This window comes from Lolium perenne, chromosome 5 (assembly GCF_019359855.2).
Source record: "Lolium perenne isolate Kyuss_39 chromosome 5, Kyuss_2.0, whole genome shotgun sequence".
Classification (NCBI taxonomy): domain Eukaryota; kingdom Viridiplantae; phylum Streptophyta; class Magnoliopsida; order Poales; family Poaceae; genus Lolium; species Lolium perenne.
The window spans coordinates 14,635,572-14,646,216 of record NC_067248.2 but is presented as its reverse complement, the minus strand read 5'-3'; the positions used below and the strand labels follow the sequence as shown (position 1 = coordinate 14,646,216).

Genomic DNA, 10,645 nt, shown 5'->3' with positions numbered 1-10,645 from the left:
AGACAATCTGTAATGGTTTTTCGTGATCAATAAAGAGCTGTGTTCCCTCAAAAAAAAAGCTAACTCATTTTCAATCCATAAGCTTTTCTCGGTAACTGTTGGAGATTGATGTAACATGGTTGGTACAAGCACCCGCAAGGAAAAAAGATACTGTACGTATGCGGCACTAGAGATAGGCACATCAAGCTCAGCTTTGAGAATCAGAAAAGAAGGGAGAAATTCCTTTCGATGCGGCTGCTTTCTGTGCGAATCGTATGTGTAAGTTGCGGAGAATATTTGGGTGATGGTCACGCATGCATATGGACCATTTTATCTTCCATTTCTCATTTTCTTTTCGCCGATCTTGACTTTAGGGGCACTGTCGCTGTTTGCTTAATTTATGCAGAGATGGAAGAAACACAAATCAGAAATCAGATTTGCTACTTTAAGGGCATTGTTGAGTTTGATTTGTTTGTAATTTCTGATTCTGGTGCAGTGCAATTCTAGAGAAGAATCCCTTACACTCCGTTGCCAAACTAGTCGGCTCTACAATCACTCGCCTGGAACTCTCATTGTTGATGCTGCATTTTCTTGAATCTTTTGAGCTTCTATTTCGCTTTGCCTTTTGGTGGAAAACAACTGAAATATTCGTGGAGAAATAAGGGTGTTTTGGTCATGATCAGATCTGCCAGTGAGATCTCAATCACTCCGTTGGACGGCACTCAAGCTGCACCTATCCTCATCCACACTTTAGTGAGCCATATTATTGTGTGACTTCAACTCCATTTTGTTCTGCTCCTGGCATATGCTATTGCAAACGAAAGTAGTTTCTGGGATCAGACAGAATAGATAAAAAAAATTTATCAGGTGTTAAGCAAAAAGTATTTCATTAATATTGGTTGGTCAAAAATATCATCTTTAAAGAGATGGTTAGAGAAGTGTTAACCTAACTACGACAACAATATCTTTTCGTCATCGCACGGCCTACTATGGTCAGGGTTACTCGCAGTCGCATGGCTTGCTGGCCGCCAGCGTGCCCCGACGGGCCGATGCCGTCGGAGCTCATCCACACACGACGACTAGCTACTCGAGCGACGCAGGTCTCCCAACGATGAATGGTAGAGGATGTGTCCTCTTGCTGCCTGCACTCGGCCAGAGCATCGTCCCAATGGGCTCTGGCCGCCGCTTCCTTTGTGGTCGTGTCCCTGTCAGCCTTGTAGTAGGCTATGTCCCTTGCCACGATGACGTTCGTTCTCTCGGTCCACCTGCGACTGCTCCCGCTGCGTCACCTCCATCGGGGTCGACAACTCGTACGCACGCCTCATGGCGAGCACTTCAAAGCGTCCTTGCTCCACCACCGCTAGGGCCTGACGACGATCTCCCATGCCCTCGTCGCCGGCGAGGTCGGCGTTGTAGTCGTCGAGGTAGACATTGTCCGCGGTCTGGCCCCCCAGGATGCGCATGGCTTCCTTCGAGTCCCGGAGCTACGCCCTAGCCTCGGCGAGCCTGACATTGGCCGCCTGGATGTCGGCGTGGGTTGCCAACGGAGGCTGGCACTGGTGACTCGAGGAACACCCGCTCGTCCTCCAAGGCGACGGCCACGCGCGCCACCGCCTCCCCGCACCTCGTGCTCTACTCTGTTCGGATCATCCGGATAGCCGGCGCGAGCCATGGCGGAAACATGTGCGGTCGTGGTTGGCCATGGATTGTAGAAAGGATTGTGACTAGCTTCTAATGAACTGGAGTACTAGCTACAAAATATATGTAATTTCAGAATTTGTACCGGTCATTCATTTCTAAATTTGATCATGTATGAAGAAAAAAGTTACTACTAGCATCAAAATGTCTGGCCTGGCCCACTTGCCAGCGACTATCCCAAATTCTCTGTTCCCCTTCCTCTCTCTCCCCGACTCGTGTGCCTCTCGATTCCCGCCGCCTCCGGCTGGCCGGCGCCGCGGCGAATCCCAGACAGCCGATACCACCAACCGCGGACGCCCTCCCAGCTCTACTGGCTGGCCGGCGCCGCCCTTATGAGCTCGCTGCTTGGAGCCGCGCGGGAGGTCGCAGTTCCGGGTGCCGCCGTCGGTGACCGCGCGTGGCCGGGAGGTTGGTCGTCGGCTGCTCGCTGCCGAATCTTGGAGCCGCGCTGGGTCCTCCGCAACCGCAGTCGGAGCTGGGGGCTCCGCCGCGCCATGCCGCCATCCGCTTACGTCTTAGAAGGTAGTTCGAGCCGCGGCCAGTTACCTGAACTTTTTTGATGTTCTTCTTCTCCCTGTGCTTTATTTTCTCTTCTGTTAACCAAATCCTCTCGGTTCTCTATGCCAGGTTTGGAGTACTGCGCAAGGCACTCGTTGCTGCTTGTTTGTCAAGCATATGTATACATCAATACGAATATTACATATGTTTTGTCAAGTTCAACATGCTATTTGAATACTGTGCATTGTTTAATTTTGCAAAACTAAGGCACTTGTTCATTTTTCGTTGGCTTGTATGTGTATGTTAATTAGATTGCTGTTGAATTTGTGTTTGATCTAATATTTGACTCCGATTATGGCACCAAATATGTTTACTAGTAGAATAAAAATAATCAAAAAATAAGACAAAATAGACATGCCCGTGTCTGTTTGTGGGGCGTTCGTTGGATGCACCGGACAGAGTATCCGCGAACGCATGTCCAGTATCCCCAAATGGGCAAAATTTGGCAAAAATATGAACCTGATTTAAAGGATTTTGGTGAGTTAATCTCTCGCGACTTCAGCTGACAATGCAATTTGTTCTCTTATACCCTAGATAATACTATGTCTTTTCCAAAATATAAGCATTTTTAGAAAGCTAATTTAGCTTGCTGAATAAGGCTTATATTTCGGAACAGAGTAATACTACTTTTTACCATATGATCCGCCTTTACATTGAGAACTTGGTTTCTCTCATGCGAATAGAACCTCTAGGGCTTTGTTTAGATGTAGGTATTCAAGTGTGGTATTGAAATCCCATCTTGTTGTCCGAAAACAAGGGCACAAGGTAAATTACTGTCAAGTGCTACTCTTTGTATATGCTAACTTAAGACCACAAAAGCTTGCCTAACTTACTTGTCTTTTTCTTTGTGTAGAGCAACCGAAAGTTTCCTAATCCGTTTGTGCCCCCGGCTGCAAGTGCACACTCAACTTCATCTACTACGTCTCAAGCATCAAGTGCATGCCCAACTTCATCTACTACACCAGAAGCTACAAGAACCTCTGATGCAATGCCCCATGCTCCAGCAGGACACGCACCATGGATTCCACCAAGACAAGCTGCTCCAACATATGCACCTCCACAGGGACAACAAATGGGAGGGGGGGTATCTAAACTCCAGATTGTATAGCTACTTCACTGCAGGTCTTGATGCCGAGAATCGGCAAGAAGAAGAATGATGTGTAATGCTAGGCTTAGTGACCAAGCATATTCCTTTTTTGGATGCATGTGCGAAGAGACGCAAATTTTGCAAATATTTCTATGAGCCATGATGGTGACCCGAATGATGATCATATTATGCTGTCACCTTTGATGCTACAAATGCTCATGTTATTCACAACAAAGGTGTGTTATAATGCTTTTATTGTTCCTGTCATCATCGATGGTTGATTCTATAATGCTCCTACTGTTGCTGTCATTATTTGTGCTAGAATGCATCTATTTTTATCATCAAAACTGATGCATGATGTCGATCATTGTTACATCTAGATGTGGCAACTTTGGATGGAAAAGAGTGGCTTAGCATGTTGCAGAGGTGCCACCGTGGCTGCCACAACAAAATGAAGTCATTAGAGCTCCTTGCAACAAATTACCCCTAGAGTGACTAGTCTGTGCAAAATAAAGTTCAAGTCACTGGTTTGTGCAACATTCTCCCAGAGAGTTGATGGTTTGTGCAATTTTCTTTGGTTAATTTGTGACATGGTCATGGACTTGTAATGCCGCTGGCGTCCTCCATTATTCAAAGCGTCTCCAACGTTCACACTTGCACAGGCGTGATGTTTCTGAACGTTAGCAGATAGAGGCACTGTTTTTCCACATGGTAATGTCTGGAGTCTGGAATGGAGCTGGGAAGACTTGCAAAGTTGCAAGGGTCAAGCAGGGCAGTCGACCTGCACACAGAAATAAAGGTGGTGGGTACGAGCAGTAACTCCTTTTGCTGTTGCAGGGAGAGCAATAATTCACCCTCGTTTTACGGTCACTCCATTCTTCAGTTTCACACACAGCCGGCTTCTCTCCATTGGCCAACCTGTACGTACAAATCGACTAGATGTCTTTCCCTTCTACAAGTATAAAGTGTACTGGTCTTGCTTCATTGGTTGGTCTGCCTCTAGAATCCTCCAAATGCCAACGGGTTTTGCAATTTGTAGAAGCGGGGGCTGAAGGTTGGTCTGTTCATCCAGGCACCCGCTAGACTACACGCTCTCTGAACCTGCGAAATCCCACCTCTTGAAGATCCAAGTATGAACACCACCTGTGTACGTGAACGTCTTTGGTCTCCAGCATTCTTCTGCAACCACAATATAGTCTAGCTACTAGCTACTATTTATTTTTTCCTTTGCAAGAACTAGTATAGCTATTTTGTACCTCAACTAACTGCAAATGAATTCCTATTAATGCGTGCAGCTTCTCAACACATTCATCAGCAGGGCGAGGATGGCCACGGCTATCAGCGCGGCAGTGTGGGCATTGGGCAAGGCGCTGGCTCCCGTTACCGATGACCTTCTCAAGAATTGGGCAGCCAGTGAGAGTCTTGGCCCCAACATCAGCGCCCTCAAGACGGAGCTGCTGCGCGCGCAGGCGATACTATACACCGCACATGACAGGGTCATCGCCAACCCTGCGCTCAAGGAGCTGCTGCACATGCTGCGGCAGCTGGCGGACAAGGAAGAAGATGTGCTTGATGAACTGGACTACTTCCGCATCCAGGATGAGCTCGACAGCACTTACCATGCAGCCGATAAGCATGCCAGGGCTGCATGTGTGGCCTCGCTCTCAATGCGCAGCACACTGCCCGAGCCGTTGCCAATAAACTCAAGTTCTCCTCAGCTGGCATCTTGCACACACCAAAACTGAAGTTCGACCGTGTGGAGATGTCTAAACGGATGGCAGACATTGTACAGCAACTGGATCCCATATGTATTAAGGTGAAGGAAATCCTTGATCTAGAGCTCCGCAAACCTACTGTCCAATGCAAGAGACCCAAAACAACCCCAGCAATAATAGAGCCAGAGATATTCGGGAGGAATGTTGAGAAAAAGAACATTGTGGATAGCATTACCCATGGAAAATATTGTGCCGATGGACTTACCGTGCTTCGAATTGTTGGCCCAGGGGGTATTGGGAAGACAACTTTCACACAACACATATATCAAGAAGTGAAGAGCTCGTTTGATGTTATGATTTGGATCTGTGTATCTCTCAATTTCGATGCAAACAGGTTGGCACAAGAGATTCTGAGACAGACCCCTAAAGTAAATGGTGAAAAGGAAAATGCCATTGAGGAAGAGCTTATCGAAGAAAGATTAAAACATAAGAGATTCTTGCTGGTCTTGGATGATGTGTGGACATATGAGGAGGATGAGTGGAAAAAACTATTAGCTCCCTTCAGAAAAGGAGAGGCAAGAGGTAATATGGTTATTGTCACGACTCGAATCCCAGAGGCAGCAACAACGGTAAAAATAGCTGATTATTCGGTAGAACTGAACCGCTTAGGAACAGAAGATTTTATGCACTTATTTGAAGCATACATATTTGGTGACCAAGAGCCATGGAAAGACCATGCTGAATTACTTGATGTTGGGAAAGAAATAGTGGGCAAACTGAAGGGTTTCCCTCTTGCAGCAAAAACTGTAGGTAGACTACTAAGAAGCCAGCTTACATTGGATAATTGGACAAGAGTTCTAGAAAGCAAAGAATGGGAGTTACAAACCAACGACCATGACATTATGTCAGCTCTGAAGCTTAGCTATGATTATCTTCCTTTCCATCTACAGCTGTGTTTTTTCTATGGTGCATTGTTTCCTGAAGACTATGAGTTTGGTAGCAACGAGTTGGTTCACTTATGGACAGGGCTGGATATTTTAGAGTCTTCTGATCAGAGGAAAAGACTTGAAGATGTTGGACTGTGCTATTTAAATGACTTAGTTAATCGTGGATTTTTTAAGAAGAATGAAAAATTAGATGGCAGTGCTCGTTATGTTATGCATGACCTACTGCATGAGTTGGCAGTGAAGGTTTCATCGTCAGAGTGTCTTAGCATATCCAGTTCTAATGTGAGATATGTACAATATTCCCCATCTGTACGTCACTTGTCTATCATTATAGATGAGAGAGATGTCAATGATAGAATGGCCTTTGAAGAATTTAAGAGGGATTTGAGTACATTGGAAGAGAAATTGAAAGTTGAAAACCTACAAACGGTGATGTTATTTGGAAAACACCATGGATGCTTTGCCAAGACTTTTGGTGATTTGTTTGTGGAAGCAAAAGCCCTTCGTGTTATTCTGTTGTCTGAGACACTTTATGGATACATTGTGGAGGATGTGTTTTGCAACTTTTCAAGACTTGTTCATCTTCGGTACCTAAGGATAATACCTCGTGCAAATATAACTCTAACCAGTAAGATATCAAGATTTTATCACCTGAGGGTCCTAGATGTTCAAGAACACAATGTCCATGTTGATTTTCCAAGAGATGTGAGCAAACTTACAAAGTTGAACCATTATCTTGTTCAGGAGAGAGGTTTTGAAGATAGAACTTCTGCTGTGGGAAAACTGGAATTATTACAGGACCTGAGAAGCTTTATGGTAAAAAAGGAAAATATAGGTTTTGAAATGAGACAGATCGGTCGTTTGGCGGAGTTTGGAGTGTCACTAAGAATTCATAGCATTGAGAATGCTGAACGACAGGAAAAAGTGAATGAAGCGCGACTGATACACAAAACCCACATACAGAAGCTAATGTTAGAATGGGGTATTGATCGACCTAACAAGGATCCTGCAAAAGAAGATCTTGTTCTTGAAAGTCTTAAGCCACATTGCAATCTTCTAGAGCTGCACATTGGAGGACATGGAGGTGCTACCTGCCCTTCATGGTTAGGTTCCAACCTCTCGGTTAAAGTATTGGAATCTCTTTGTCTGGTTGATGTAGCTTGGAACAATTTTCCACCTATAGGAGAGTTGTTTGTTAGCGAGCTTGGTGAAGAGCATCCCAGTGGTATCCCAAGCCAAAGCTTTCAAAATTTGAAGGAGCTAAAATTGGTTAAGGTATGAAGATTGAAAAAATGGGTCGGAATTAGCGCTTGTCGTTTGGTCTCTCTCCTAGAAGTGCTCATTATTAAAGATTTCTTTGAACTCGTGGAGCTTCCATTTTCAGGTTGTGAATCAGTGCAAGAGGCATGCGTGACTTGGTTCCCTAGATTACAGAAGCTCGAGATTATGGACTGCCCAAAGCTGTTGGCATTGCCTCCTGTTCCTTGGACTTCTGCTCCGTGCCTTGTTGAGATTGCACGGGTAGGATCAGGTTTTGTGAGGCTGGTTTACTCAAAGAACTGCAGATCAGAATCGAGTTTGAAAGTTTTTTGGAAGGAGGGTGGTCATGATAGCACGTTCTGGAATATGTTGGCATTCTCTAATCTAGCTGGCCTATTAGAGCTAGAAATTAGAAATTGCCCTCCTCTGCCAATGGATCACCTCCAAAAGCTAATGCCTATGAATCGTCTCGAAATAGCTGATTCCAATAATTTCTTGTCACCATCGGATGTTGAGAGTCTTGCCATATACCACTTACGAATTGATACCCTGGAGATTTGGGACTGTAGTGCTAGTGAGAAGGAACTGTCAAAGCTGCTCTCCTATCTCCCATATCTGAGCAAGTTAGAAATACACAGATATGAGAAGCTAAAAATGGTTGGTGTGGTGGAGCAGCAGAAAACAGCTCATAAAATGGGCTTTGGACAAACTAGACTGCAGCAGCAAGAGACAAGAGGAGAGGAGGAGATAGCAACAGTAGCAGCAGGAGGAGAAGCACTTGTGCTCTTGCCTCCCCAGCTGCAGGATTTTAGTATCGAAGAATGCCCACACTTGACCCTACTCTCCAGTTCGCTCAACGACGACGGACAAGGAGGAGGAGGGCTCCAAGGCCTCCGCTCCCTCCGCAAGTTGTTTATAATTGGTTGCCCCAAGTTCCTCTCCTCTTATTCGTTCTCTCGTTTTCCTTTCCCCGCCTCTCTACAAATCCTGCTCATATATAACTGTGGGGATTTAAGAGGCGGGGGTATGTGGGCTCTTGCACAGTGCCGTCTCGCAGTTTTACGCATCGGGGATGCCCCCAATTTCTTTGCCAGTTCATTCAGAATTGAGGAGATAAGCACATCTGCAGCCTCCTGTCCTCCTCCCTCACCAAATTATGCTTGTATCAAGATGAAAATGATGAGGTGGAGCGCTTCAGTAAGGAGCAAGAGGATGCTCTTCAGCTCCTCTCCTCCCTCTGCTGGTATAAATGTTGTCAAGTCTGTTTTGCTGGAGGCCACTTTTTTCTTTCATATATGAAGTATTCCACATGAATCAAATTCTCCCAAAGATTTCTCTATTGATGGAAGATTTCTTACCAAGTTTTTCAAGTTTCTACCATTTGATAGTAGATGCAAATTCGTCCCAATTGCACTAATGCGCTTCAGCTGAGATGCTGTATGCATATCTTTATGCTCGCATGCTGCTTGGTGTAAAGTGAGTGCTATATTTCTTTTTTCAGTTTCTTTATTTTCCCTGGACAAATTCTGATTAATTAATTTATTTCCAGTTTGGCTATTCTGGAAGCAGAATTTACGTGCAAGATCTCCTCGGAAGATCAAGGTTATTTTAGACCAAATCGATTCTCTAAATTAATCGATACTGTCGTCTCAGTTTCCATATTGCCAATTGAAACCATCCAAAGAACTCAGCGCAACACTTAGGTACTGGCCTTTTTCTTTCGTTTTTGCAGTTTTCTGCACGTGTCCATTTCGTAGTGGACTGATACTGTTATTTTGATGAACTGGAAACGAAAACAGAGTGTCATATATGTGTTAATGAGTTGGTATTATTACCATTTGTGTTTAATTCAGTTGAACATAGTGTGCTACTGATAAAGAAAACCTTCATGCGTAATCAAGCTATGGCTCTCACCCAGGAGATGCCACTGTTAGGAGTATAACGAGTGATCTGCAAATATGAGGGCTGCAAATATGAGGACAAATATTTATTTCCTGTTTTACCAGAAAAAATTACACGTGAAGGTTCTTTTTAGCAAGTTTGACTGTTGGATCCTCTTTGTTAAGTCTGACTTTTTTTTTTTATCTCTTTCAGATATGCATCGGCGGCGGTTGAGTGGTTCTTGCCGACACCATAGGGTCTAGCATCGGCCTCAACAGCGACGACGGCTGTCTGGCTGGAGTACCTCCTCCTCTGCGTCGGCTCCAGCTCCGACGCCTCGTCGACTGTCAATCGATCGAGCTTTCGTCGCTAATGCAGGTGGTGACCAATGGGCGGTTCAGGAGCATCAAGCACCGGATGATGGTGCCGACGACTGAACCATCGATACCTGCTGGGTGTCATTTTCTTCCAACTACACACGCGTGCCTAGTGATCAGCCTGGAAGTACAAACGCCAGTCTGATATCTATGCAACTGTTAATTTGCTGACTTGCCATTTTCTTAGATCAACATGATTCCTCAACAGCACGCTTGCCTAACGACTGCTGTGAAACAAATTGTAAATCATCCATGAGCTAGACAAATATAAGTAGCCATATCCTGTTACAATGCATGGAGCTAGCAAAACAATAGGATTTTGGTTGATGATTAGAGTCGAGAGTGACCAAAAGCATCACAGTTACCAGACCATTAGTGGCCACCAATATCGTTTAGTGAAGAATATCGCTGGAAGTGATCTCTGCAGTCATTTTACTGAAGCTCCATTGCAAGTACTGTAGCTACCGCTGTTGATTGGTCCTCAAACTTTCCATGAGATTATGCAATGCTCTCTAGTCAACGCTCCATATGAAATCTCCACCGGCGACCTGGTAGCGGCCCGGTAGCATTTTGGGGGGCGGCGGCCAAATTGGGCTCACACCGGCGCGCCCAAAAAAGCGCCGGTGCGTTTTTCAAGCCCAATGCCAGCCCCTTCGCAAAGGGAGCGAATCGAGCGCGCCGGCGCCTCACGGCATGTCAGAAACCGCGCTTGGCTTCGCGTAGCATCTAGAGGAGGCAGCGGTCCCATTGAAAATGACGCATGAAGTTTGGTCATCGGCATCAATGGTCTCCCCACGGAAACCGAGGCGGCGATGGGAACCGCGGAGGCGACTGGACACGCGGCGTCCACCCACCTCCCCCACGCGCCTTTAATGCATGTCCGCCGCCGTCCTTTAAAACCCCACCAACACGCTGCTCTTCTCTGTCGTCGTCCAACCCTAGCTGTCGCCGCCAAGCTCTCAAACGCCATGTGACACTTCCACAACCAAAAAAACACCTCGCCATGGCGCACAATGCCGAGGCCGATGGCATCGGCGGCGGTGCACTCCGGTCACCGCAGCTAACCTACGATGAGGCCAACGCCCTCTACTGGCAGCACATCCTGGTGCCAGTGCAGTTCAAGCTGCCGCACGGGTGGCATAT

The 10,645-nt window shown here is 46.0% G+C and overlaps 1 long non-coding RNA gene and 1 pseudogene across 1 annotated transcript; both read left to right on the top strand.

The window, feature by feature from the left end:
• Positions 1-1,651: 1,651 nt before the first annotated feature.
• Positions 1,652-3,535, top strand: LOC127298926 (uncharacterized). Its single transcript, XR_011744586.1, has 3 exons — positions 1,652-2,199; positions 2,305-2,354; positions 3,089-3,535. It is a non-coding gene; the product is annotated as an uncharacterized lncRNA (long non-coding RNA).
• A 962-nt stretch (positions 3,536-4,497) lies between these two features.
• On the top strand, positions 4,498-9,932 carry LOC127298928 (disease resistance protein RGA2-like; annotated as a pseudogene).
• Positions 9,933-10,645: the final 713 nt, after the last annotated feature.